The sequence below is a fragment of the Aulostomus chinensis genome, chromosome 4 (genome assembly GCF_037954235.1).
Source record: "Aulostomus chinensis isolate RoL2024-O1b breed Wild chromosome 4, RoL_Achi_v1.0, whole genome shotgun sequence".
Taxonomy (NCBI): Eukaryota; Metazoa; Chordata; class Actinopteri; order Syngnathiformes; family Aulostomidae; genus Aulostomus; species Aulostomus chinensis.
Window position 1 is genome coordinate 30311834 of NC_141323.1, and position 25634 is coordinate 30337467.

General features: G+C 44.7%; 29 non-coding genes and 9 pseudogenes across 29 annotated transcripts; all 38 read right to left on the minus strand.

The window, feature by feature from the left end:
• Nucleotides 1-93: 93 nt before the first annotated feature.
• Nucleotides 94-212, minus strand: LOC147266301 (5S ribosomal RNA). Its single transcript, XR_015114632.1, has one exon. It is a non-coding gene; the product is annotated as a 5S ribosomal RNA (ribosomal RNA).
• Nucleotides 213-522: 310 nt separating this feature from the next.
• Nucleotides 523-641, minus strand: LOC147266302 (5S ribosomal RNA). The gene has a single exon (XR_015113366.1). It is a non-coding gene; the product is annotated as a 5S ribosomal RNA (ribosomal RNA).
• A 310-nt stretch (nt 642-951) lies between these two features.
• On the minus strand, nt 952-1070 carry LOC147266303 (5S ribosomal RNA). The gene has a single exon (XR_015113133.1). It is a non-coding gene; the product is annotated as a 5S ribosomal RNA (ribosomal RNA).
• Nucleotides 1071-1379: 309 nt separating this feature from the next.
• LOC147266304 (5S ribosomal RNA) lies at nt 1380-1498 on the minus strand. Its single transcript, XR_015114904.1, has one exon. It is a non-coding gene; the product is annotated as a 5S ribosomal RNA (ribosomal RNA).
• Nucleotides 1499-1807: 309 nt separating this feature from the next.
• On the minus strand, nt 1808-1926 carry LOC147266305 (5S ribosomal RNA). The gene has a single exon (XR_015112813.1). It is a non-coding gene; the product is annotated as a 5S ribosomal RNA (ribosomal RNA).
• Nucleotides 1927-2236: 310 nt separating this feature from the next.
• LOC147266306 (5S ribosomal RNA) lies at nt 2237-2345 on the minus strand (annotated as a pseudogene).
• Nucleotides 2346-2654: 309 nt separating this feature from the next.
• Nucleotides 2655-2773, minus strand: LOC147266307 (5S ribosomal RNA). The gene has a single exon (XR_015114759.1). It is a non-coding gene; the product is annotated as a 5S ribosomal RNA (ribosomal RNA).
• Nucleotides 2774-3501: 728 nt separating this feature from the next.
• LOC147266308 (5S ribosomal RNA) lies at nt 3502-3620 on the minus strand (annotated as a pseudogene).
• Nucleotides 3621-3931: 311 nt separating this feature from the next.
• Nucleotides 3932-4050, minus strand: LOC147266309 (5S ribosomal RNA). Its single transcript, XR_015115361.1, has one exon. It is a non-coding gene; the product is annotated as a 5S ribosomal RNA (ribosomal RNA).
• Nucleotides 4051-4360: 310 nt separating this feature from the next.
• Nucleotides 4361-4479, minus strand: LOC147266310 (5S ribosomal RNA). Its single transcript, XR_015113367.1, has one exon. It is a non-coding gene; the product is annotated as a 5S ribosomal RNA (ribosomal RNA).
• Nucleotides 4480-4789: 310 nt separating this feature from the next.
• Nucleotides 4790-4908, minus strand: LOC147266311 (5S ribosomal RNA). Its single transcript, XR_015112706.1, has one exon. It is a non-coding gene; the product is annotated as a 5S ribosomal RNA (ribosomal RNA).
• Nucleotides 4909-5218: 310 nt separating this feature from the next.
• On the minus strand, nt 5219-5337 carry LOC147266312 (5S ribosomal RNA). Its single transcript, XR_015113227.1, has one exon. It is a non-coding gene; the product is annotated as a 5S ribosomal RNA (ribosomal RNA).
• Nucleotides 5338-6065: 728 nt separating this feature from the next.
• Nucleotides 6066-6184, minus strand: LOC147266313 (5S ribosomal RNA). Its single transcript, XR_015114507.1, has one exon. It is a non-coding gene; the product is annotated as a 5S ribosomal RNA (ribosomal RNA).
• A 311-nt stretch (nt 6185-6495) lies between these two features.
• Nucleotides 6496-6614, minus strand: LOC147266314 (5S ribosomal RNA). The gene has a single exon (XR_015112707.1). It is a non-coding gene; the product is annotated as a 5S ribosomal RNA (ribosomal RNA).
• A 310-nt stretch (nt 6615-6924) lies between these two features.
• On the minus strand, nt 6925-7043 carry LOC147266315 (5S ribosomal RNA). The gene has a single exon (XR_015112708.1). It is a non-coding gene; the product is annotated as a 5S ribosomal RNA (ribosomal RNA).
• A 310-nt stretch (nt 7044-7353) lies between these two features.
• Nucleotides 7354-7472, minus strand: LOC147266316 (5S ribosomal RNA). The gene has a single exon (XR_015114314.1). It is a non-coding gene; the product is annotated as a 5S ribosomal RNA (ribosomal RNA).
• Nucleotides 7473-14872: 7400 nt separating this feature from the next.
• Nucleotides 14873-14991, minus strand: LOC147266317 (5S ribosomal RNA). Its single transcript, XR_015113527.1, has one exon. It is a non-coding gene; the product is annotated as a 5S ribosomal RNA (ribosomal RNA).
• Nucleotides 14992-15719: 728 nt separating this feature from the next.
• Nucleotides 15720-15838, minus strand: LOC147266318 (5S ribosomal RNA). Its single transcript, XR_015114836.1, has one exon. It is a non-coding gene; the product is annotated as a 5S ribosomal RNA (ribosomal RNA).
• Nucleotides 15839-16147: 309 nt separating this feature from the next.
• LOC147266319 (5S ribosomal RNA) lies at nt 16148-16266 on the minus strand (annotated as a pseudogene).
• Nucleotides 16267-16575: 309 nt separating this feature from the next.
• On the minus strand, nt 16576-16694 carry LOC147266320 (5S ribosomal RNA). The gene has a single exon (XR_015112839.1). It is a non-coding gene; the product is annotated as a 5S ribosomal RNA (ribosomal RNA).
• Nucleotides 16695-17003: 309 nt separating this feature from the next.
• On the minus strand, nt 17004-17122 carry LOC147266321 (5S ribosomal RNA). The gene has a single exon (XR_015112709.1). It is a non-coding gene; the product is annotated as a 5S ribosomal RNA (ribosomal RNA).
• A 309-nt stretch (nt 17123-17431) lies between these two features.
• LOC147266322 (5S ribosomal RNA) lies at nt 17432-17550 on the minus strand. Its single transcript, XR_015113522.1, has one exon. It is a non-coding gene; the product is annotated as a 5S ribosomal RNA (ribosomal RNA).
• Nucleotides 17551-18278: 728 nt separating this feature from the next.
• On the minus strand, nt 18279-18397 carry LOC147266323 (5S ribosomal RNA). The gene has a single exon (XR_015115333.1). It is a non-coding gene; the product is annotated as a 5S ribosomal RNA (ribosomal RNA).
• A 311-nt stretch (nt 18398-18708) lies between these two features.
• Nucleotides 18709-18827, minus strand: LOC147266324 (5S ribosomal RNA). Its single transcript, XR_015115309.1, has one exon. It is a non-coding gene; the product is annotated as a 5S ribosomal RNA (ribosomal RNA).
• Nucleotides 18828-19138: 311 nt separating this feature from the next.
• On the minus strand, nt 19139-19257 carry LOC147266325 (5S ribosomal RNA; annotated as a pseudogene).
• A 310-nt stretch (nt 19258-19567) lies between these two features.
• LOC147266326 (5S ribosomal RNA) lies at nt 19568-19686 on the minus strand. The gene has a single exon (XR_015115518.1). It is a non-coding gene; the product is annotated as a 5S ribosomal RNA (ribosomal RNA).
• Nucleotides 19687-19995: 309 nt separating this feature from the next.
• Nucleotides 19996-20113, minus strand: LOC147266327 (5S ribosomal RNA; annotated as a pseudogene).
• A 310-nt stretch (nt 20114-20423) lies between these two features.
• Nucleotides 20424-20542, minus strand: LOC147266328 (5S ribosomal RNA). Its single transcript, XR_015113027.1, has one exon. It is a non-coding gene; the product is annotated as a 5S ribosomal RNA (ribosomal RNA).
• Nucleotides 20543-21271: 729 nt separating this feature from the next.
• On the minus strand, nt 21272-21390 carry LOC147266329 (5S ribosomal RNA). Its single transcript, XR_015113279.1, has one exon. It is a non-coding gene; the product is annotated as a 5S ribosomal RNA (ribosomal RNA).
• A 309-nt stretch (nt 21391-21699) lies between these two features.
• On the minus strand, nt 21700-21818 carry LOC147266330 (5S ribosomal RNA). The gene has a single exon (XR_015113578.1). It is a non-coding gene; the product is annotated as a 5S ribosomal RNA (ribosomal RNA).
• Nucleotides 21819-22127: 309 nt separating this feature from the next.
• LOC147266331 (5S ribosomal RNA) lies at nt 22128-22246 on the minus strand. Its single transcript, XR_015113206.1, has one exon. It is a non-coding gene; the product is annotated as a 5S ribosomal RNA (ribosomal RNA).
• A 309-nt stretch (nt 22247-22555) lies between these two features.
• LOC147266332 (5S ribosomal RNA) lies at nt 22556-22674 on the minus strand. Its single transcript, XR_015112710.1, has one exon. It is a non-coding gene; the product is annotated as a 5S ribosomal RNA (ribosomal RNA).
• Nucleotides 22675-22984: 310 nt separating this feature from the next.
• LOC147266333 (5S ribosomal RNA) lies at nt 22985-23103 on the minus strand (annotated as a pseudogene).
• Nucleotides 23104-23412: 309 nt separating this feature from the next.
• Nucleotides 23413-23531, minus strand: LOC147266334 (5S ribosomal RNA). The gene has a single exon (XR_015112712.1). It is a non-coding gene; the product is annotated as a 5S ribosomal RNA (ribosomal RNA).
• A 310-nt stretch (nt 23532-23841) lies between these two features.
• On the minus strand, nt 23842-23960 carry LOC147266335 (5S ribosomal RNA). The gene has a single exon (XR_015115397.1). It is a non-coding gene; the product is annotated as a 5S ribosomal RNA (ribosomal RNA).
• Nucleotides 23961-24270: 310 nt separating this feature from the next.
• Nucleotides 24271-24389, minus strand: LOC147266336 (5S ribosomal RNA; annotated as a pseudogene).
• A 310-nt stretch (nt 24390-24699) lies between these two features.
• Nucleotides 24700-24818, minus strand: LOC147266337 (5S ribosomal RNA; annotated as a pseudogene).
• Nucleotides 24819-25127: 309 nt separating this feature from the next.
• LOC147266338 (5S ribosomal RNA) lies at nt 25128-25236 on the minus strand (annotated as a pseudogene).
• Between the last annotated feature and the right edge of the window lie 398 nt (nt 25237-25634).

The window sequence follows — 25634 nt, forward strand, 5'->3', positions numbered from 1 at the left end:
GAAAGGCACTTCAAGAAAAGGTGTGTGAGGGAAGCTCACTCATGCTGGTCTCCAAAGACTCAAAGCTGCCCTTTCCTCACAAAGAAACAAAATAGCTTACAGCACCTGGTATTCCCAGGCGGTCTTCCATCCAAGTACTAACCAGGCCTGACCCTGCTTAGCTTCCGAGATCAGACGAGATCGGGCGTGTTCAGAGTGGTATGGCCGTAAGTCCTTGACTCTGACACAAATGGGCTCTATATCCATTTCACTCACTTTACAACCTCAGAAAAAAAGTGACGTGCAACAGCCTCACGGTCTTTTCAAACGTCAAATAGGTGTCCTGTCAATACAAAGAAAAGAATGTTGATGTCATCGAGAGAAAAGTACTGCATCTGCCATCTGTCTTCTTCAAATTAACCACTGCATGAAATTCCATTCCAAAGCTGCAGAGGGCGCTTCAAGAAAAGGTGTGTGAGGGAAGCTCGCTCATGCTGGTCCCCAAAGACTCAAAGCGGCCCTTTCCTCACAATGAAACAAAAAAGCTTACAGCACCTGGTATTCCCAGGCGGTCTTCCATCCAAGTACTAACCAGGCCCGACCCTGCTTAGCTTCCGAGATCAGACGAGATCGGGCGTGTTCAGAGTGGGATGGCCGTAAGCCCTTGACTCTCACACACATGGGCTCTATATCCATTTCACTCACTTTACAACCTCAAAAAAAATGTGATGTGCAACAGCCTCACGGTCTTTTTACACACCAAATAGTTGTCCTGTCAATACAAAGAAAAGAATGTTGATGTCATCTAGAGAAAAGTACTGCATCTGCAATCTGTCTACTTCAAATTACACACTGCATGACATTCCATTCGAAAGCTGTGGAGGGCGCTTCAAGAAAATGTGTGTGAGGGAAGCTCGCTCATGCTGGTCCCCAAAGACTCAAAGCGGCCCTTTCCTCACAATGAAACAAAAAAGCTTACAGCACCTGGTATTCCCAGGCGGTCTTCCATCCAAGTACTAACCAGGCCCGACCCTGCTTTGCTTCCGAGATCAGACGAGATCGGGCGTGTTCAGAGTGGTATGGCCGTAAGCCCTTGACTCTGACACACATGGGCTCTATATCCATTTCACACAATTTACAACCTCAGAAAAAAAGTGATGCGCAACAGCCTCAGGGTCTTTTCACACGCCAAATCGGTGTCCTGTCAATAAAAGAAAAGAATGTTGATGTCATCGAGAGAAAAGTACTGCATCTGCCGTCTGTCTTCTTCAAATTAACCACTGCATGAAATTCCATTCCAAAGCTGCAGAGGGCGCTTCAAGAAAAGGTGTGTGAGGGAAGCTCGCTCATGCTGGTCCCCAAAGACTCAAAGCGGCCCTTTCCTCACAATGAAACAAAAAAGCTTACAGCACCTGGTATTCCCAGGCGGTCTTCCATCCAAGTACTAACCAGGCCCGACCCTGCTAAGCTTCCGAGATCAGACGAGATCGGGCGTGTTCAGAGTGGGATGGCCGTAAGCCCTTGACTCTGATACACATGGGCTCTATATCCATTTCACACACTTTACAACCTCAGAAAAAAAGTGATGCGCAACAGCCTCAGGGTCTTTTCACACGCCAAATCGGTGTCCTGTCAATAAAAGAAAAGAATGTTGATGTCATCGAGAGAAAAGTACTGCATCTGCCATCTGTCTTCTTCAAATTAACCACTGCATGAAATTCCATTCCAAAGCTGCAGAGGGCGCTTCAAGAAAAGGTGTGTGAGGGAAGCTCGCTCATGCTGGTCCCCAAAGACTCAAAGCGGCCCTTTCCTCACAATGAAACAAAAAAGCTTACAGCACCTGGTATTCCCAGGCGGTCTTCCATCCAAGTACTATCCAGGCCCGACCCTGCTTAGCTTCCGAGATCAGACGAGATCGGGCGTGTTCAGAGTGGTATGGCCGTAAGCCCTTGACTCTCACACACATGGGCTCTATATCCATTTCACTCACTTTACAACCTCAAAAAAAATGTGATGTGCAACAGCCTCACGGTCTTTTGACACACCAAATAGTTGTCCTGTCAATACAAAGAAAAGAATGTTGATGTCATCGAGACAAAAGTACTGCATCTGCAATCTGTCTACTTCAAATTACACACTGCATGACATTCCATTCGAAAGCTGTGGAGGGCGCTTCAAGAAAAGGTGTGTGAGGGAAGCTCGCTCATGCTGGTCCCCAAAGACTCAAAGCGGCCCTTTCCTCACAATGAAACAAAAAAGCTTACAGCACCTGGTATTCCCAGGCGGTCTTCCATCCAAGTACTAACCAGGCCCAACCCTGCTTAGCTTCCGAGATCAGGCGTGTTCAGAGTGGTATGGCCGTAAGCCCTTGACTCTCACACACATGGGCTCTATATCCATTTCACTCACTTTACAACCTCAAAAAAAATGTGATGTGCAACAGCCTCAGGGTCTTTTCACACGCCAAATAGGTGTCCTGTCAATAAAAGAAAAGAGTGTTGATGTCATCTAGAGAAAAGTACTGCATCTGCCATCTGTCTACTTCAAATTAACCACTGCATGACATTCCATTCCAAAGCTGTGGAGGGCGCTTCAAGAAAAGGTGTGTGAGGGAAGCTCGCTCATGCTGGTCCCCAAACACTCAAAGCTGCCCTTTCCTCACAAAGAAATAAAAAAGCTTACAGCACCTGGTATTCCCAGGCGGTCTCCCATCCAAGTACTAACCAGGACCGACCCTGCTAAGCTTCCGAGATCAGACGAGATCGGGCGTGTTCAGAGGGGTATGGCCGTAAGCCCTTGACTCTGACACACATGGGCTCTATATCCATTTCACACAATTTACAACCTCAGAAAAAAAGTGATGCGCAAAAGCCTCAGGGTCTTTTCACACGCCAAATAGGTGTCCTGTCAATAAAAGAAAAGAATGTTGATGTCATCTAGAGAAAAGTACTGCATCTGCCATCTGTCTACTTCCAATTACACACTGCATGACATTCCATTCGAAAGCTGTGGAGGGCGCTTCAAGAAAAGGTGTGTGAGGGAAGCTCGCTCATGCTGGTCCCCAAACACTCAAAGCTGCCCTTTCCTCACAATGAAAAAAAAAAGCTTACAGCAACTGGTATTCCCAGGCGGTCTCCCATCCAAGTACTAACCAGGCCCGACCCTTCTTAGCTTCCGCGAACAGACGAGTTCAGAATGGTATGGCCGTAAGCCCCTGACTCTGACACACATGGGCTCTATATCCATTTCACTCACTTTACAACCTCAGAAAAAAAGTGATGCGCAAAAGCCTCAGGGTCTTTTCACACATCAAATAGTTGTCCTGTCAATACAAAGAAAAGAATGTTGATGTCATCGAGAGAAAAGTACTGCATCTGCCATCTGTCTACTTCAAATTACACGCTGCATGAGATTCCATTTCAAAACTGCAGAAAGGCGCTTCAAGAAAAGGTGTGTGAGGGAAGCTCGCTCATGCTGGTCCCCAAAGACTAAAAGCTGCCCTTTCCTCATAAAGAACCAAAAAGTTTACAGCACCTGGTATTCCCAGGCGGTCTTCCATCCAAGTACTAACCAGGCCCGACCCTGCTTAGCTTGCTAGATCAGACGAGATCGGGCGTGTTCAGAGTGGTATGGCCGTAAGCTCTTGACTCTCACACACATGGGCTCTATATCCATTTCACACACTTTACAACCTCAGAAAAAAAGTGATGCGCAACAGCCTCACGGTCTTTTCAAACGTCAAATAGGTGTCCTGTCAATACAAAGAAAAGAATGTTGATGTCATCTAGAGAAAAGTACTGCATCTGCCATCTGTCTACTTCAAATTACACGCTGCATGACATTCAATTTCAAAGCTGCAGAAAGGCACTTCAAGAAAAGGTGTGTGAGGGAAGCTCACTCATGCTGGTCTCCAAAGACTCAAAGCTGCCCTTTCCTCACAAAGAAACAAAAAAGCTTACAGCACCTGGTATTCCCAGGCGGTCTTCCATCCAAGTACTAACCAGGCCTGACCCTGCTTAGCCTCCGAGATCAGACGAGATCGGGCGTGTTCAGAGTGGTATGGCCGTAAGTCCTTGACTCTGACACAAATGGGCTCTATATCCATTTCACTCACTTTACAACCTCAGAAAAAAAGTGACGTGCAACAGCCTCACGGTCTTTTCAAACGTCAAATAGGTGTCCTGTCAATACAAAGAAAAGAATGTTGATGTCATCTCGAGAAAAGTACTGCATCTGCCATCTGTCTTCTTCAAATTAACCACTGCATGAAATTCCATTCCAAAGCTGCAGAGGGCGCTTCAAGAAAAGGTGTGTGAGGGAAGCTCGCTCATGCTGGTCCCCAAAGACTCAAAGCGGCCCTTTCCTCACAATGAAACAAAAAAGCTTACAGCACCTGGTATTCCCAGGCGGTCTTCCATCCAAGTACTAACCAGGCCCGACCCTGCTTAGCTTCCGAGATCAGACGAGATCGGGCGTGTTCAGAGTGGGATGGCCGTAAGCCCTTGACTCTCACACACATGGGCTCTATATCCATTTCACTCACTTTACAACCTCAAAAAAAATGTGATGTGCAACAGCCTCACAGTCTTTTTACACACCAAATAGTTGTCCTGTCAATACAAAGAAAAGAATGTTGATGTCATCGAGACAAAAGTACTGCATCTGCAATCTGTCTACTTCAAATTACACACTGCATGACATTCCATTCGAAAGCTGTGGAGGGGGCTTCAAGAAAAGGTGTGTGAGGGAAGCTCGCTCATGCTGGTCCCCAAAGACTCAAAGCGGCCCTTTCCTCACAATGAAACAAAAAAGCTTACAGCACCTGGTATTCCCAGGCGGTCTTCCATCCAAGTACTAACCAGGCCCGACCCTGCTTAGCTTCCGAGATCAGACGAGATCGGGCGTGTTCAGAGTGGTATGGCCGTAAGCCCTTGACTCTCACACACATGGGCTCTATATCCATTTCACTCACTTTACAACCTCAAAAAAAATGTGATGTGCAAAAGCCTCACGGTCTTTTTACACACCAAATAGTTGTCCTGTCAATACAAAGAAAAGAATGTTGATGCCATCTAGAGAAAAGTACTGCATCTGCAATCTGTCTACTTCAAATTACACACTGCATGACATTCCATTCGAAACCTGTGGAGGGCGCTTCAAGAAAAGGTGTGTGAGGGAAGCTCGCTCATGCTGGTCCCCAAACACTCAAAGCTGCCGTTTCCTCACAATGAAACAAAAAAGCTTACAGCACCTGGTATTCCCAGGCGGTCTCCCATCCAAGTACTAACCAGGCCCGACCCTGCTTAGCTTCCGAGATCAAAAGAGATCGAGCGTGTTCAGAGTGGTATGGCCGTAAGCCCTTGACTCTTCCACACATGGGCTCTATATCCATTTCACTCACTTTACAACCTCAGAAAAAAAGTGAAGCGCAACAGCCTCAGGGTCTTTTCACACGCCAAATAGGTGTCCTGTCAATAAAAGAAAAGAATGTTGATGTCATCTAGAGAAAAGTACTGCATCTGCCATCTGTCTATTACAAATTAACCACTGCATGACATTCCATTCCAAAGCAGTGGAGGGCGCTTCAAGAAAAGGTGTGTGAGGGAAGCTCGCTCATGCTGGTCCCCAAACACTCAAAGCTGCCCTTTCCTCACAATGAAACCAAAAAGCTTACAGCAACTGGTATTTCCAGGCGGTCTCCCATCCAAGTACTATCCAGGCCTGACCCTGCTTAGCTTCCGTGATCAGACGAGTTCAGAATGGTATGGCCGTAAGCCCCTGACTCTGACACACATGGGCTCTATATCCATTTCACTCACTTTACAACCTCAGAAAAAAAGTGATGCGCAACAGCCTCAGGGTCTTTTCACACGTCAAATAGGTGTCCTGTCAATACAAAGAAAAGAATGTTGATGTCATCGAGAGAAAAGTACTGCATCTGCCATCTGTCTACTTCAAATTACACGCTGCATGAGATTCCATTTCAAAACTGCAGAAAGGCGCTTCAAGAAAAGGTGTGTGAGGGAAGCTCGCTCATGCTGGTCCCCAAAGACTAAAAGCTGCCCTTTCCTCATAAAGAACCAAAAAGTTTACAGCACCTGGTATTCCCAGGCGGTCTTCCATCCAAGTACTAACCAGGCCCGACCCTGCTTAGCTTCCGAGATCAGACGAGATCGGGCGTGTTCAGAGTGGTATGGCCGTAAGTCCTTGACTCTGACACAAATGGGCTCTATATCCATTTCACTCACTTTACAACCTCAGAAAAAAAGTGACGTGCAACAGCCTCACGGTCTTTTCAAACGTCAAATAGGTGTCCTGTCAATACAAAGAAAAGAATGTTGATGTCATCTCGAGAAAAGTACTGCATCTGCCATCTGTCTTCTTCAAATTACACGCTGCATGACATTCAATTTCAAAGCTGCAGAAAGGCGCTTCAAGAAAAGGTGTGTGAGGGAAGCTCGCTCATGCTGGTCCCCAAAGACTCAAAGCGGCCCTTTCCTCACAATGAAACAAAAAAGCTTACAGCACCTGGTATTCCCAGGCGGTCTTCCATCCAAGTACTAACCAGGCCCGACCCTGCTTAGCTTCCGAGATCAGACGAGATCGGGCGTGTTCAGAGTGGTATGGCCGTAAGCCCTTGACTCTCACACACATGGGCTCTATATCCATTTCACTCACTTTACAACCTCAAAAAAAATGTGATGTGCAACAGCCTCACGGTCTTTTTACACACCAAATAGTTGTCCTGTCAATACAAAGAAAAGAATGTTGATGTCATCGAGACAAAAGTACTGCATCTGCAATCTGTCTACTTCAAATTACACACTGCATGACATTCCATTCGAAAACTGTGGAGGGCGCTTCAAGAAAAGGTGTGTGAGGGAAGCTCGCTCATGCTGGTCCCCAAAGACTCAAAGCGGCCCTTTCCTCACAATGAAACAAAAAAGCTTACAGCACCTGGTATTCCCAGGCGGTCTTCCATCCAAGTACTAACCAGGCCCGACCCTGCTTAGCTTCCGAGATCAGACGAGATCGGGCGTGTTCAGAGTGGTATGGCCGTAAGCCCTTGACTCTCACACACATGGGCTCTATATCCATTTCACTCACTTTACAACCTCAAAAAAAATGTGATGTGCAAAAGCCTCACGGTCTTTTTACACACCAAATAGTTGTCCTGTCAATACAAAGAAAAGAATGTTGATGCCATCTAGAGAAAAGTACTGCATCTGCAATCTGTCTACTTCAAATTACACACTGCATGACATTCCATTCGAAACCTGTGGAGGGCGCTTCAAGAAAAGGTGTGTGAGGGAAGCTCGCTCATGCTGGTCCCCAAACACTCAAAGCTGCCCTTTCCTCACAATGAAACAAAAAAGCTTACAGCACCTGGTATTCCCAGGCGGTCTCCCATCCAAGTACTAACCAGGCCCGACCCTGCTTAGCTTCCGAGATCAGACGAGATCGGGCGTGTTCAGAGTGGTATGGCCGTAAGCCCTTGACTCTTACACACATGGGCTCTATATCCATTTCACTCACTTTACAACCTCAGAAAAAAAGTGAAGCGCAACAGCCTCAGGGTCTTTTCACACGCCAAATAGGTGTCCTGTCAATAAAAGAAAAGAATGTTGATGTCATCTAGAGAAAAGTACTGCATCTGCCATCTGTCTATTACAAATTAACCACTGCATGACATTCCATTCCAAAGCAGTGGAGGGCGCTTCAAGAAAAGGTGTGTGAGGGAAGCTCGCTCATGCTGGTCCCCAAACACTCAAAGCTGCCCTTTCCTCACAATGAAACCAAAAAGCTTACAGCAACTGGTATTTCCAGGCGGTCTCCCATCCAAGTACTATCCAGGCCTGACCCTGCTTAGCTTCCGTGATCAGACGAGTTCAGAATGGTATGGCCGTAAGCCCCTGACTCTGACACACATGGGCTCTATATCCATTTCACTCACTTTACAACCTCAGAAAAAAAGTGATGCGCAACAGCCTCAGGGTCTTTTCACACGTCAAATAGGTGTCCTGTCAATACAAAGAAAAGAATGTTGATGTCATCGAGAGAAAAGTACTGCATCTGCCATCTGTCTACTTCAAATTACACGCTGCATGAGATTCCATTTCAAAACTGCAGAAAGGCGCTTCAAGAAAAGGTGTGTGAGGGAAGCTCGCTCATGCTGGTCCCCAAAGACTAAAAGCTGCCCTTTCCTCATAAAGAACCAAAAAGTTTACAGCACCTGGTATTCCCAGGCGGTCTTCCATCCAAGTACTAACCAGGCCCGACCCTGCTTAGCTTGCGAGATCAGACGAGATCGGGCGTGTTTTTTTTTTTTTGTCTTTTATTATCAAAAATACATCATACATTTTTACCAACTGTACATTCTTATTTACATGACAAAATTTAACAATTATATAAAAAATAAATTCCTTCAGGAAAGAAATCTTACCAAAAAAAAAACCCCACCCTTGATACACCTCGAACTTGATGAAAACACCATCAGAGTTTTTTTTTTTTTTTTTTTTTTTTTTTAATTAAGTTAAATTTAGACAAATAAACCAACACTATGTGCCTACAGCCACTGGAGCAATGCAGGTCATTCCAAAAAAATAAATAAATAAAAATTAAAGAGAGACAAAAAAAACTCATGGGACTAAAAAGAACAAATTCCTGTCGTGAAGTGTCACACACACAAATTTTTTTTTTTTTTTTTTAAATGAAATTTTATCAAAATGAAATGTTAAACACACCAAAAACATAAACCACCCAATTTGCTCACCCCTTTATTAAATTTGAAAAATACTTTGCTTTATAAAAAAAAGAGACTACTTAGCTGGGAATTTGAAGAGAAAACATACCATTGTCAATCTTGTTTATTTCAATTTTGCCATTTGCTATGTTGAAAAATGTGTTTTTCCTGCAGAAAGTGTTTTCAAAAATATCCTTGTCCATGTCATGTAAGATTTGTAGGTGCGTCAAGAGTGTTGTGTAAAAAACCCCAAATATGTTTATTTTCTTCTTTTCATAGAGAGCGTAGTTTCTAGTTGTCCATATGGATTTTTTTGCAAAAGTGAGTATGGTATTTATGAGAGTCCTGTTCTGATCCTTTTGTTTCAGTGTTGTACCAAAGAGAAAAGTCCATGTCCATAGTGTTTCATCTGTCAAACTGAAATTGCAGTGCTCTTGCAGTAGCATCCTTATGAAATTCCTGAATTTATCCGATTCCTTGCAGTTGATGAATAGATGCTCCTGGTCTTCCGGTTCTTTATTGCAGATTTGGCATGTCCTACTGTAGTTTTCCTTATTAATCTGGTGTAATTTGATTCCTGTGAAAATTCTCCTGTGTCTGATATTGAATTCTAGCTTGAAAGTATTGCTGTCCATGTAAGGTATGTTAAGGTTTTGCCAGATTTTTCCTATCGGTATTCCCTTGAATAATTGTGCCCAGTGTTTTTCTGCTTTTGGAGTGCGTTTAATTGAGTTAATCCCTATGGTGTACCAGTCCTTTGTTTTCACCTGTGACAGCTCTTTCCCTGTGTACTGTGTGACAAGCTCAAGCGGTGGGAGTTCGGGGTCTGCTCTCGATTTGTCCGTGATGATTAAGTTTCTCCACAGTGAGGTTATGTTTCTGTTGATTTTGTTACCTAGTCCATTTAGGTAATCCTTTCTGCACGGTGTCCCTGTTTTTTTGAGTTGCGTTGTGACTTTCCTGAGACTGAACAGACCCCTTTCCCCCACCACTTGACCGACCCTTGTTATATTATGTTGCTGAAGTGCCCTGCATTTAAGTGTCCTACCATTGTGTGTGAAAAAGGTGCTTTCGAGAAAAGGTAACTGCAGCACATGACTTTTCTGACTGCACTTAGGCCTGAGGTGGGGCAGGAATTTGCCCCATGCCTCTAGCACCTCCTGGTAGAACATCGGTAGCGAGCCATGGCTTTTCCCAGGAAGGAGGTGATAAAGAGGGAGTTTCTCCCCCTCCCCGTACTCAGCCAGGTAGCCCGCCATTGTGTCCTCCCAGGGGTACTGCCTGTTCGAATCGAGAAAATTTCTAACTAATTTGGCCCTGAGTGCATCTTTTTTTGCACTGATGTCAATTAGTCCTAATCCCCCCTCCCTTTTATTAGCAATTATCACCCGATGAGCGATCGAATTTCCCTTTCCCCTCCAAAGGAAGGAGGAGATCGCTTCATTGAGCGAATTTAGTGCCCACTGCGGTAGCTCACAGGCCCCCAAAACATGATTAATTTTTGACAGTATTAAGGCATTGATGACAATTACCTTTCCTCTCAGGCTTAAACCCCTACTTCTCCATAAATTAAGTGTATTTTCTACCTTTTTTACAAGTTCTCTCCACCCTAAGTCCCTGGCTTCCCCTTCATTTTTACCAATGTATACACCCAGTATTTTCCTGTATTCTTTAGTGCTAAAACCCCAATTATTTTTTAAACTATTTTTACCGAATTCCATCATTTCTGACTTATTTCTGTTAACCTTAGCTCCTGATGCTTTTTCATATCTTTCTAGATGTTTTATAATATAATTTAAATTTTCTTCATTTTTAAACATTATATTGATATCATCCGCAAATTGTGCTATTTTAACGACTTTGTCTCTATATGTTTTTATACCTATAATATTTGTATCATTCATTATACTTAAAGCTAGTGGCTCAGCAACAATACTGTATAAAAGAGCTGAAAGCGGGCATCCTTGCCTTACCGATCTTTTTAATTTGATCTTTTCTGTTAGTTGTCCATTTATCTTTATTTGACTGTATGCGTTATCGTATAATAATTTAATCCATCTAATAAAGCCTTCACCGTATCCAAATCTTTTTAAAGTTTTATATAAGAAAAGATGTTCTACTCTGTCGAATGCTTTCTCCAAATCAATTCCGAGCAGATACCCCCCCTGTGCTGCCATTGTCCTGACGGTATCCTTTATTGTAAGGATCGTATCTATGATGTCTCTATCTGGTATGTCGTATGCCTGTGTATTACCAATAATGGTTCCTATTGTAAGTTTAAGCCTGTTTGCCAGTGTTTTGGTCAGTATCTTGTAATCTGTATTGAGTAAACTTATTGGTCTATAGTTTGTTATATCCTGTTTTGAACCTTTATTTTTGTAGATAAGTGAAATTATTCCTGCAGTGAATGTATTGGATGTTCTCTGTTCCCGTTCCATTGAGTGGTACAATGACAGCAACAGGGGAGCTATCTGCTCTTTGAAACAAATATAAAATTCTGCTGTTAAACCATCTACCCCTGGACTTTTGTTTTTATTTAAGCTATCTATTGCCGTCTTTATCTCATTAATAGTAATTTGTGCATCAGACCATTCCTTATCCTCCACTGAAATACTAGTTTGGATATTTGATAACAACTTGTCTACCTCTTCGCTATTGCTATATCCATTATCAAATAATTCTTTATAAAACTCTGTAGTTACTCTTAGTATATTTTCTTGATCGTCATATTCTTTTCCAGTTATATCGTTGATTTTTTCTATTATAGTTTTGTTTTGTTTTTGCTTTTCGAGCCCCAAAAAATATGCGGTGCATTTTTCTCCTTCTACTAAATTTTTAACTCTGCTTCTTATCATTGCACCTCTGCATTTTATTTTTTCTATGTTTCCTAGTTTTGCTTTATATAATTCATAGTTTTCTGTGTTTCTGTTAGGTTCTTTATCAAATAATGCTATTTCATGATTGATTAATTTTCTTAGTCGATTTTCTTCCAGCTCCTCTCTCCACTTTTTCTCTTTACTATAATTTATACTACTTCTTTTAATTCTTTGCTTTAGAATTTCCCACTTTTCTATAAAATTATTTTCTATTTTCATTTCTATTTTTGCATAATCAAGCAGTTTTGTGATTTTTTTAACGTAAGTTGAATCTGCCAGGAGGCTGGAGTTGAGGCACCAGGTACCTCCCCCCCTGAAACCTCCTGCAGCACCCAAGTAACACTCAATTGTTGCGTGATCACTCCATGCGTTATAATTATATTGTATTTTATTGATCTGTTTTGTTGCTTCAGGGGCCGCTAGACATAAATCTATTCTGGCTTGTTTCATTTTTCCCTGCACAACCTGTCTTCTGGAGTACTCTTTCTTGAATGGGTTGTGAATTCTCCATACATCTGTCAAATTGTGAATATTCATTAAATTATATAGCTCAGTTCTGCTTGTGTCATTCTTGTATACATTGTTAATTGATATATCATCCTTAGTTAATGCGATATTGAAATCGCCTATTATTATGGTTCTATGATCTATCCATCTGCTTATACTATTTAGAAACATTTTCCTTTCCTTTTCACAGTTACTGGCATATATGTTAACAATTCTGTATGTTCTATTGTTTATGCAAACATCTATAATAAGTATTCTACCTTTCTTGTCATGATATATTAACTTGCTATTGGTACTTATAGTCTTTTTTACTAAAATAGCTACGCCACAAGATTTACTTGTGCCGTTGCTAAAAAAGACATCTCCTTCCCACATTTTGCTTGCTGCCGCCACGCTATCCCCTTCCCACCTTGTCTCCTGTAAGCAGAGAATGTCACACTTGCTTTTAAGTAAAATGGCGGTCATCCTGCCATAAGTGCGGAGTCCATTGACATTAAGGGAGTGCAGCAGAAACATGGTCAGACCAAAAAAACCTTTAAACAGCCAATTTTCCCTCAAGATTTTTTACCTCTCCCTCCTTCTTTCTTCTGTTTTTTCTTCATCGCAGCATCTTTTATTGAGGTGTGCTTTTTCCGAATATTTTTTATTGTGGCAAAGTCCATTTCCGAGTCACTGTTTGATCTACTCTGAGGAGGGAAGGTGGAGGGCACATTTAAGGTAGGTACCCTGGTGGATGTGGCTGCCGCCGGCTGCAATTCTCTTGGGGTATCCCCCACCTCCATTGATTCCAGGAGTTGAGAAGGCTCCGGCTCCTTTTCGGACCCGTTTCCTCCTCCATCCTTTCCTCTCTGCTGTGGGCCTGAGTCAGTGCTCATGTCATTCAGACTTGAACCAAGCCTTGTGCCTGGGCTCTGCACCACTTTAGGAGGGCTCTGGGTTCTCTGAGGGGCGTAACCCTCACCAGCAGCCTGCTTGGCGGCGCCACTACCCACCTCATCATCTTCCTCCTCATCCTCCGTTCCTCCCTCACTTAAACCTTCCATCTCACTGTACAGCTCCTCAGATCCAGATTCCACCACAATATCCTCATCACTATAATTACAATTACATTCATCAATTTTGTTCCAACACACCTCACATTTCTGTATCTTATTAGGTTTCCTGTTGCACTCCCTTGCATAATGCCCCTGGACACCACACTTATGGCAGGAGAACTCAGGACAGTCCCTTAGGATGTGCCCCGGCTGGAGGCACATCCTACACACCCTAGCCTGCCTATCATGTATGACCCTGAAATATTCCGGTCCCATTGCTGTGTCAAACCGTGCTGAATAAGGCAGAGATTGGACTTTATCTGTAAACTTTACTTTGAGAAACCGCGTCCCATCAGCAATTTGCGTACCCCGCCACATCCTCCTCCTTATAGTTGATGCAGCTGAGACTCCCCACCCTTCTAGCTTTTGTAAAATTTCCTCATCTCTGATGTAAGCTGGTAAGCTTAAAAAAGAAACCATGAGTTCATCATTACACAGATCTTTGACATGCACTGTGTTGTCCCCAATTTTGAAACCATCTAGGATTCTCTCTTTCCCTTTGATGTGTGACATGGTAATTTCATATTTCTGCGGCCCTGTCGCCCTACAGGCTATTAAACCTCCACACAGTGCTCTTATGCATCTCATTAATTCGAGAACTGGGACTTCATCCTGCCCAGTTACCTCGACACTGACCGTCAGTTCTCTGTCATACTTGTGGTCGCCACCCGCAGATTTCGCCGCTCCATGTCCCTGCTGCAGCTGCCTTTCCCCACCAGACGCCGCATCTCTTTCCGCCGCCAATTCTCTCTCACTCTCCGTCGCCTCTCCAGTAGCTCCTCGCTGCCCAGGTCTTCTCGGAACCACGTCTTCAACTCTGTTCTTCAGGCCACCAGCTCTCGTTGCCTGTGGACCGTCTCCAGCGCTCCTTCCACACATCTCCTCTGAATCAGCCGCTGCTCGCCGTCTTTCCCCCGCTGTCGCTGCGGAAGCCGCTCTCGCATTTCCCTCCGGCAGTTTTCCTTCCGACTTCTTCATGTTTCGTTTCTGATTGTTTCTTTTAACAAGCAACCATTTTTCATTTTCTTCACCTGTTTGTGCGTTTTTGTCAAGTCCGTTTTCCATGCTCGTAATCTGAAATCCGTTTGCAGAGTTCAAATCCATTTGGTCCGTCCGAAAGTTTTCCATTAGGAAAAAAAAACTCAAATTGACCTCCCCCGATCAGTATAAAAACTGTCGGGGGGAAAAAATGTTCACTCTAAAAACGAACCAAAAATGCACGGAAAATAAGGAAGAACAATGAAAAAAGGCTGAAAAAAAACGAAAGAAATGGGAAAAGCGGAGTCCGCGACCTCCGTGTGTCGTGCTGTCAGCGTACCGTCTGATTGGCGCATGCGTGTTCAGAGTGGTATGGCCGTAAGCTCTTGACTCTCACACACATGGGCTCTATATCCATTTCACACACTTTACAACCTCAGAAAAAAAGTGATGCGCAACAGCCTCACGGTCTTTTCAAACGTCAAATAGGTGTCCTGTCAATACAAAGAAAAGAATGTTGATGTCATCTAGAGAAAAGTACTGCATCTGCCATCTGTCTACTTCAAATTACACGCTGCATGACATTCAATTTCAAAGCTGCAGAAAGGCACTTCAAGAAAAGGTGTGTGAGGGAAGCTCACTCATGCTGGTCTCCAAAGACTCAAAGCTGCCCTTTCCTCACAAAGAAACAAAAAAGCTTACAGCACCTGGTATTCCCAGGCGGTCTTCCATCCAAGTACTAACCAGGCCTGACCCTGCTTAGCTTCCGAGATCAGACGAGATCGGGCGTGTTCAGAGTGGTATGGCCGTAAGCCCTTGACTCTTACACACATGGGCTCTATATCCATTTCACTCACTTTACAACCTCAGAAAAAAAGTGAAGCGCAACAGCCTCAGGGTCTTTTCACACGCCAAATAGGTGTCCTGTCAATAAAAGAAAAGAATGTTGATGTCATCTAGAGTAAAGTACTGCATCTGCCATCTGTCTATTTCAAATTAACCACTGCATGACATTCCATTCCAAAGCAGTGGAGGGCGCTTCAAGAAAAGGTGTGTGAGGGAAGCTCGCTCATGCTGGTCCCCAAACACTCAAAGCTGCCCTTTCCTCACAATGAAACCAAAAAGCTTACAGCAACTGGTATTTCCAGGCGGTCTCCCATCCAAGTACTATCCAGGCCTGACCCTGCTTAGCTTCCGCGATCAGACGAGTTCAGAATGGTATGGCCGTAAGCCCCTGACTCTGACACACATGGGCTCTATATCCATTTCACTCACTTTACAACCTCAGAAAAAAGTGATGCGCAAAAGCCTCAGGGTCTTTTCACACATCAAATAGGTGTCCTGTCAATACAAAGAAAAGAATGTTGATGTCATCGAGAGAAAAGTACTGCATCCTCCATCTGTCTACTTCAAATTACACGCTGCATGAGATTCCATTTCAAAGCTGCAGAAAGGCGCTTCAAGAAAAGGTGTGTGAGGGAAGCTCGCTCATGCTGGTCCCCAAAGACTAAAAGCTGCCCTTTCCTCACAAAGAAACAAAAAAGCTTACAGCACCTGGTATTCCCAGGCGGTCTTTCATCCAAGTACTAACCAGGCCCGACCCTGCTTAGCTTCCGAGATCAGACGAGTTCGGGCGTGTTCAGAGTGGTATGGCCGTAAGCCCTTGACTCTGACACACATGGGCTCTATATCCATTTCACACACTTTACAACCTCAGAAAAAAAGTGATGCGCAAAAGCCTCAGGGTCTTTTCACACGCCAAATACGTGTCCTGTCAATAAAAGAAAAGAATGTTGATGTCATCGAGAGAAAAGTACTGCATCTGCCATCTGTCTTCTTCAAATTAACCACTGCATGACATTCCATTCCAAAGCTGCGGAGGGCGCTTCAAGAAAAGGTGTGTGAGGGAAGCTCGCTCATGCTGGTCCCCAAAGACTCAAAGCGGCCCTTTCCTCACAATGAAACAAAAAAGCTTACAGCACCTGGTATTCGCAGGCGGTCTCCCATCCAAGTACTAACCAGGCCCGACCCTGCTAAGCTTCCGAGATCAGACGAGATGGGGCGTGTTCAGAGTGGTATGGCCGTAAGCCCTTGACTCTTACACACATGGGCTCTATATCCATTTCACTCACTTTACAACCTCAAAAAAATGTGATGTGCAAAAGCCTCACGGTCTTTTTACACACCAAACTGTTGTCCTGTCAATACAAAGAAAAGAATGTTGATGTCATCTAGAGAAAAGTACTGCATCTGCAATCCGTCTACTTCAAATTACACACTGCATGACATTCCATTCGAAAGCTGTGGAGGGCGCTTCAAGAAAAGGTGTGTGAGGGAAGCTCGCTCATGCTGGTCCCCAAACACTCAAAGCTGCCCTTTCCTCACAATGAAACAAAAAAGCTTACAGCACCTGGTATTCCCAGGCGGTCTCCCATCCAAGTACTAACCAGGCCCGACCCTGCTTAGCTTCCGAGATCAGACGAGATCGGGTGTGTTCAGAGTGGTATGGCCGTAAGCCCTTTACTCTTACACACATGGGCTCTATATCCATTTCACACACTTTACAACCTCAGAAAAAAAGTGATGCCCAACAGTCTCAGGGTCTTTTCACACGCCAAATACGTGTCCTGTCAATAAAAGAAAAGAATGTTGATGTCATCGAGAGAAAAGTACTGCATCTGCCATCTGTCTTCTTCAAATTAACCACTGCATGAAATTCCATTCCAAAGCTGCAGAGGGCGCTTCAAGAAAAGGTGTGTGAGGGAAGCTCGCTCATGCTGGTCCCCAAAGACTCAAAGCGGCCCTTTCCTCACAATGAAACAAAAAAGCTTACAGCACCTGGTATTCCCAGGCGGTCTTCCATCCAAGTACTAACCAGGCCCGACCCTGCTTAGCTTCCGAGATCAGACGAGATCGGGCGTGTTCAGAGTGGTATGGCCGTAAGCCCTTGACACTCACACACATGGGCTCTATATCCATTTCACTCACTTTACAACCTAAAAAAAATGTGATGTGCAACAGCCTCACGGTCTTTTTACACACCAAATAGTTGTCCTGTCAATACAAAGAAAAGAATGTTGATGTCATCGAGACAAAAGTACTGCATCTGCAATCTGTCTACTTCAAATTACACACTGCATGACATTCCATTCGAAAGCTGTGGAGGGCGCTTCAAGAAAAGGTGTGTGAGGGAAGCTCGCTCATGCTGGTCCCCAAAGACTCAAAGCGGCCCTTTCCTCACAATGAAACAAAAAAGCTTACAGCACCTGGTATTCCCAGGCGGTCTTCCATCCAAGTACTAACCAGGCCCGACCCTGCTTAGCTTCCGAGATCAGAAGAGATCAGGCGTGTTCAGAGTGGTATGGCCGTAAGCCCTTGACTCTTACACACATGGGCTCTATATCCATTTCACTCACTTTACAACCTCAGAAAAAAAGTGAAGCGCAACAGCCTCAGGGTCTTTTCACACGCCAAATAGGTGTCCTGTCAATAAAAGAAAAGAATGTTGATGTCATCTAGAGAAAAGTACTGCATCTGCCATCTGTCTATTACAAATTAACCACTGCATGACATTCCATTCCAAAGCAGTGGAGGGCGCTTCAAGAAAAGGTGTGTGAGGGAAGCTCGCTCATGCTGGTCCCCAAACACTCAAAGCTGCCCTTTCCTCACAATGAAACCAAAAAGCTTACAGCAACTGGTATTTCCAGGCGGTCTCCCATCCAAGTACTATCCAGGCCTGACCCTGCTTAGCTTCCGTGATCAGACGAGTTCAGAATGGTATGGCCGTAAGCCCCTGACTCTGACACACATGGGCTCTATATCCATTTCACTCACTTTACAACCTCAGAAAAAAAGTGATGCGCAACAGCCTCAGGGTCTTTTCACACGTCAAATAGGTGTCCTGTCAATACAAAGAAAAGAATGTTGATGTCATCGAGAAAAAAGTACTGCATCTGCCATCTGTCTACTTCAAATTACACGCTGCATGAGATTCCATTTCAAAACTGCAGAAAGGCGCTTCAAGAAAAGGTGTGTGAGGGAAGCTCGCTCATGCTGGTCCCCAAAGACTAAAAGCTGCCCTTTCCTCATAAAGAACCAAAAAGTTTACAGCACCTGGTATTCCCAGGCGGTCTTCCATCCAAGTACTAACCAGGCCCGACCCTGCTTAGCTTGCGAGATCAGACGAGATCGGGCGTGTTCAGAGTGGTATGGCCATAAGCTCTTGACTCTCACACACATGGGCTCTATATCCATTTCACACACTTTACAACCTCAGAAAAAAAGTGATGCGCAACAGCCTCACGGTCTTTTCAAACGTCAAATAGGTGTCCTGTCAATACAAAGAAAAGAATGTTGATGTCATCTAGAGAAAAGTACTGCATCTGCCATCTGTCTACTTCAAATTACACGCTGCATGACATTCAATTTAAAAGCTGCAGAAAGGCACTTCAAGAAAAGGTGTGTGAGGGAAGCTCACTCATGCTGGTCTCCAAAGACTCAAAGCTGCCCTTTCCTCACAAAGAAACAAAAAAGCTTACAGCACCTGGTATTCCCAGGCAGTCTTCCATCCAAGTACTAACCAGGCCTGACCCTGCTTAGCTTCCGAGATCAGACGAGATCGGGCGTGTTCAGAGTGGTATGGCCGTAAGTCCTTGACTCTGACACAAATGGGCTCTATATCCATTGCACTCACTTTACAACCTCAGAAAAAAAGTGACGTGCAACAGCCTCACGGTCTTTTCAAACGTCAAATAGGTGTCCTGTCAATACAAAGAAAAGAATGTTGATGTCATCTCGAGAAAAGTACTGCATCTGCCATCTGTCTTCTTCAAATTACACGCTGCATGACATTCAATTTCAAAGCTGCAGAAAGGCGCTTCAAGAAAAGGTGTGTGAGGGAAGCTCACTCATGCTGGTCCCCAAAGACTCAAAGCGGCCCTTTCCTCACAATGAAAAAAAAAAGCTTACAGCACCTGGTATTCCCAGGCGGTCTTCCATCCAAGCACTAACCAGTCCCGACCCTGCTAAGCTTCCGAGATCAGACGAGATCGGGCGTGTTCAGAGTGGTATGGCCATAAGCCCTTGACTCTCACACATATGGGCTCTATATCCATTTCACTCACTTTACAACCTCAAAAAAAATGTGATGTGCAACAGCCTCACGGTCTTTTTACACACCAAATAGTTGTCCTGTCAATACAAAGAAAAGAATGTTGATGTCATCTAGAGAAAAGTACTGCATCTGCAATCTGTCTACTTCAAATTACACACTGCATGACATTCCATTCGAAAGCTGTGGAGGGCGCTTCAAGAAAAGGTGTGTGAGGGAAGCTCGCTCATGCTGGTCCCCAAAGACTCAAAGCTGCCCTTTCCTCACAATGAAACAAAAAAGCTTACAGCACCTGGTATTCCCAGGCGGTCTCCCATCCAAGTACTAACCAGGCCCAACCCTGCTTAGCTTCCGAGATCAGACGAGATCAGGCGTGTTCAGAGTGGTATGGCCGTAAGCCCTTGACTCTTACAAACATGGGCTCTATATTCATTTCACACACTTTACAACCTCAGAAAAAAAGTGATGCCCAACAGCCTCAGGGTCTTTTCACACGCCAAATCGGTGTCCTGTCAATAAAAGAAAAGAATGTTGATGTCATCGAGAGAAAAGTACTGCATCTGCCATCTGTCTTCTTCAAATTAACCACTGCATGAAATTCCATTCCAAAGCTGCAGAGGGCGCTTCAAGAAAAGGTGTGTGAGGGAAGCTCGCTCATGCTGGTCCCCAAAGACTCAAAGCGGCCCTTTCCTCACAATGAAACAAAAAAGCTTACAGCACCTGGTATTCCCAGGCGGTCTTCCATCCAAGTACTAACCAGGCCCGACCCTGCTAAGCTTCGAGATCAGACGAGATCGGGCGTGTTCAGAGTGGTATGGCCGTAAGCCCTTGACTCTCACACACATGGGCTCTATATCCATTTCACTCACTTTACAACCTCAAAAAAAATGTGATGTGCAAAAGCCTCACGGTCTTTTTACACACCAAATAGTTGTCCTGTCAATACAAAGAAAAGAATGTTGATGCCATCTAGAGAAAAGTACTGCATCTGCAATCTGTCTACTTCAAATTACACACTGCATGACATTCCATTCGAAACCTGTGGAGGGCGCTTCAAGAAAAGGTGTGTGAGGGAAGCTCGCTCATGCTGGTCCCCAAACACTCAAAGCTGCCCTTTCCTCACAATGAAACAAAAAAGCTTATAGCACCTGGTATTCCCAGGCGGTCTCCCATCCAAGTACTAACCAGGCCCGACCCTGCTTAGCTTCCGAGATCAGACGAGATCGGGCGTGTTCAGAGTGGTATGGCCGTAAGCCCTTGACTCTTACACACATGGGCTCTATATCCATTTCACTCACTTTACAACCTCAGAAAAAAAGTGAAGCGCAACAGCCTCAGGGTCTTTTCACACGCCAAATAGGTGTCCTGTCAATAAAAGAAAAGAATGTTAATGTCATCTAGAGAAAAGTACTGCATCTGCCATCTGTCTATTTCAAATTAACCACTGCATGACATTCCATTCCAAAGCAGTGGAGGGCGCTTCAAGAAAAGGTGTGTGAGGGAAGCTCGCTCATGCTGGTCCCCAAACACTCAAAGCTGCCCTTTCCTCACAATGAAACAAAAAAGCTTACAGCAACTGGTATTTCCAGGCGGTCTCCCATCCAAGTACTATCCAGGCCTGACCCTGCTTAGCTTCCGCGATCAGACGAGTTCAGAATGGTATGGCCGTAAGCCCCTGACTCTGACACACATGGGCTCTATATCCATTTCACTCACTTTACAACCTCAGAAAAAAAGTGATGCGCAAAAGCCTCAGGGTCTTTTCACACGTCAAATAGGTGTCCTGTCAATACAAAGAAAAGAATGTTGATGTCATCGAGAGAAAAGTACTGCATCCTCCATCTGTCTACTTCAAATTACACGCTGCATGAGATTCCATTTCAAAGCTGCAGAAAGGCGCTTCAAGAAAAGGTGTGTGAGGGAAGCTCGCTCATGCTGGTCCCCAAAGACTAAAAGCTGCCCTTTCCTCACAAAGAAACAAAAAAGCTTACAGCACCTGGTATTCCCAGGCGGTCTTCCATCCAAGTACTAACCAGGCCCGACCCTGCTTAGCTTCCGAGATCAGACGAGTTCGGGCGTGTTCAGAGTGGTATGGCCGTAAGCCCTTGACTCTGACACACATGGGCTCTATATCCATTTCACACACTTTACAACCTCAGAAAAAAAGTGATGCGCAAAAGCCTCAGGGTCTTTTCACACGCCAAATACGTGTCCTGTCAATAAAAGAAAAGAATGTTGATGTCATCGAGAGACAAGTACTGCATCTGCCATCTGTCTTCTTCAAATTAACCACTGCATGACATTCCATTCCAAAGCTGCGGAGGGCGCTTCAAGAAAAGGTGTGTGAGGGAAGCTCGCTCATGCTGGTCCCCAAAGACTCAAAGCGGCCCTTTCCTCACAATGAAACAAAAAAGCTTACAGCACCTGGTATTCCCAGGCGGTCTCCCATCCAAGTACTAACCAGGCCCGACCCTGCTTAGCTTCCGAGATCAGACGAGATGGGGCGTGTTCAGAGTGGTATGGCCGTAAGCCCTTGACTCTTACACACATGGGCTCTATATCCATTTCACTCACTTTACAACCTCAAAAAAATGTGATGTGCAAAAGCCTCACGGTCTTTTTACACACCAAACTGTTGTCCTGTCAATACAAAGAAAAGAATGTTGATGTCATCTAGAGAAAAGTACTGCATCTGCAATCTGTCTACTTCAAATTACACACTGCATGACATTCCATTCGAAAGCTGTGGAGGGCGCTTCAAGAAAAGGTGTGTGAGGGAAGCTCGCTCATGCTGGTCCCCAAACACTCAAAGCTGCCCTTTCCTCACAATGAAACAAAAAAGCTTACAGCACCTGGTATTCCCAGGCGGACTCCCATCCAAGTACTAACCAGGCCCGACCCTGCTTAGCTTCCGAGATCAGACGAGATCGGGTGTGTTCAGAGTGGTATGGCCGTAAGCCCTTTACTCTTACACACATGGGCTCTATATCCATTTCACACACTTTACAACCTCAGAAAAAAAGTGATGCCCAACAGTCTCAGGGTCTTTTCACACGCCAAATCGGTGTCCTGTCAATAAAAGAAAAGAATGTTGATGTCATCGAGAGAAAAGTACTGCATCTGCCATCTGTCTTCTTCAAATTAACCACTGCATGAAATTCCATTCCAAAGCTGCAGAGGGCGCTTCAAGAAAAGGTGTGTGAGGGAAGCTCGCTCATGCTGGTCCCCAAAGACTCAAAGCGGCCCTTTCCTCACAATGAAACAAAAAAGCTTACAGCACCTGGTATTCCCAGGCGGTCTTCCATCCAAGTACTAACCAGGCCCGACCCTGCTTAGCTTCCGAGATCAGACGAGATCGGGCGTGTTCAGAGTGGTATGGCCGTAAGCCCTTGACTCTCACACACATGGGCTCTATATCCATTTCACTCACTTTACAACCTCAAAAAAAATGTGATGTGCAACAGCCTCACGGTCTTTTTACACACCAAATAGTTGTCCTGTCAATACAAAGAAAAGAATGTTGATGTCATCGAGACAAAAGTACTGCATCTGCAATCTGTCTACTTCAAATTACACACTGCATGACATTCCATTCGAAAGCTGTGGAGGGCGCTTCAAGAAAAGGTGTGTGAGGGAAGCTCGCTCATGCTGGTCCCCAAACACTCAAAGCTGCCCTTTCCTCACAATGAAACAAAAAAGCTTACAGCACCTGGTATTCCAAGGCGGTCTCCCATTCAAGTAATAACCAGGCCCGACCCTGCTTAGCTTCCGAGATCAGACGAGATCGGGCGTGTTCAGAGTGGGATGGCCGTTAGCCCTTGACTCTTACACACATGGGCTCTATATCCATTCACTCACTTTACAACCTCAGGAAAAAAGTGACATGCAACAGCCTCAGGGTCTTTTCACACGCCAAATAGGTTTCCTGTCAATACAAAGAAAAGAATGTTGATGTCATCGAGAGAAAAGTACTGCATCCTCCATCTGTCTACTTCAAATTAACCACTGCATGAAATTCCATTCCAAAGCTGCAGAGGGCGCTTCAAGAAAAGGTGTGTGAGGGAAGCTCGCTCATGCTGGTCCCCAAAGACTCAAAGCGGCCCTTTCCTCACAATGAAACAAAAAAGCTTACAGCACCTGGTATTCCCAGGCGGTCTTCCATCCAAGTACTAACCAGGCCCGACCCTGCTTAGCTTCCGAGATCAGACGAGATCGGGCGTGTTCAGAGTGGTATGGCCGTAAGCCCTTGACTCTCACACACATGGGCTCTATATCCATTTCACTCACTTTACAACCTCAAAAAAAATGTGATGTGCAACAGCCTCACGGTCTTTTTACACACCAAATAGTTGTCCTGTCAATACAAAGAAAAGAATGTTGATGTCATCGAGACAAAAGTACTGCATCTGCAATCTGTCTACTTCAAATTACACACTGCATGACATTCCATTCGAAAGCTGTGGAGGGCGCTTCAAGAAAAGGTGCGTGAGGGAAGCTCGCTCATGCTGGTCCCCAAACACTCAAAGCGGCCCTTTCCTCACAATGAAACAAAAAAGCTTACAGCACCTGGTATTCCCAGGCGGTCTTCAATCCAAGTACTAACCAGGCCCGACCCTGCTAAGCTTCCGAGATCAGACGAGATCGGGCGTGTTCAGAGTGGTATGGCCGTAAGCCCTTGACTCTCACACACATGGGCTCTATATCCATTTCAATCACTTTACAACCTCAAAAAAAATGTGATGTGCCACAGCCTCACGGTCTTTTTACACACCAAATAGTTGTCCTGTCAATACAAAGAAAAGAATGTTGATGTCATCGAGACAAAAGTACTGCATCTGCAATCTGTCTCCTTCAAATTACACACTGCATGACATTCCATTCGAAAGCTGTGGAGGGCGCTTCAAGAAAAGGTGTGTGAGGGAAGCTCGCTCATGCTGGTCCCCAAACACTCAAAGCTGCCCTTTCCTCACAATGAAACAAAAAAGCTTACAGCACCTGGTATTCCAAGGCGGTCTCCCATTCAAGTAATAACCAGGCCCGACCCTGCTTAGCTTCCGAGATCAGACGAGATCGGGCGTGTTCAGAGTGGGATGGCCGTTAGCCCTTGACTCTTACACACATGGGCTCTATATCCATTCACTCACTTTACAACCTCAGGAAAAAAGTGACATGCAACAGCCTCAGGGTCTTTTCACACGCCAAATAGGTTTCCTGTCAATACAACGAAAAGAATGTTAATGTCATCGAAAGAAAAGTACTGCATCTGTCATCTGTCTACTTCAAATTACACGCTGCATGACATTCAATTTCAAACCTGCGGAAAAACGCTTCAAGAAAAGGTGTGTGAGGGAAGCTCGCTCATGCTGGTCCCCAAAGACTCAAAGCTGCCCTTTCCTCACAAAGAAACAAAAAAGCTTACAGCACCTCGTATTCCCAGGCGGTCTTCCATCCAAGTACTAACCAGGCCCGACGCTGCTCAGCTTCCGAGATCAGACGAGATCGGGCGTGTTCAGAGTGGTATGGCCGTAAGCCCTTGACTCTCACACACATGGGCTCTATATCCATTTCACACACTTTAAAACCTCAGAAAAAACGTGAAGCGCAACAGCCTCAGGGTCTTTTCACACGCCAAATAGGTGTCCTGTCAATACAACGAAAAGAATGTTAATGTCATCGAGAGAAAACTACTGCATCTGCCATCTGTCTACTTCAAATTACACGCTGCATGACATTCAATTTCAAAGCTGCGAAAGGCGCTTCAAGAAAAGGTGTGTGAGGGAAGCTCGCTCATGCTGGTCCCCAAAGACTCAAAGCTGCCCTTTCCTCACAATGAAACAAAAAGCTTACAGCACCTGGTATTCCCAGGCAGTCTGCCATCAAAGTACTAACCAGGCCCGACCCTGCTTAGCTTCCGAGATCCGGCGTGTTCAGAGTGGTATGGCCGTAAGCCCTTGACTCTGACATACATGGGCTCTATATCCATTTCACTCACTTTACAACCTCAGAAAAAACGTGATGCGCAACAGCCTCAGGGACTTTTCACACGCCAAATAGGTGTCCTGTCAATATAAAGAAAAGAATGTTGATGTCATCTAGAGAAAAGTACTGCATCTGCCATTGTTCTTCTTCAAATTACACGCTGCATGACATTCAATTTCAAAGCTGCGGAAAGGCGCTTCAAGAAGAAGTGCGTGAGGGAAGCTCGCTCATGCTGGTCCCCAAAGACTCAAAGCTGCCCTTTCCTCAAGCTGAAGTTAAAAGAATTGCAAATTAATCCTTCACAGGTACTTGTTCACAGAGATGGATGAAATAAAAATTGAATATATTCTAGTATTATAAAAATACAA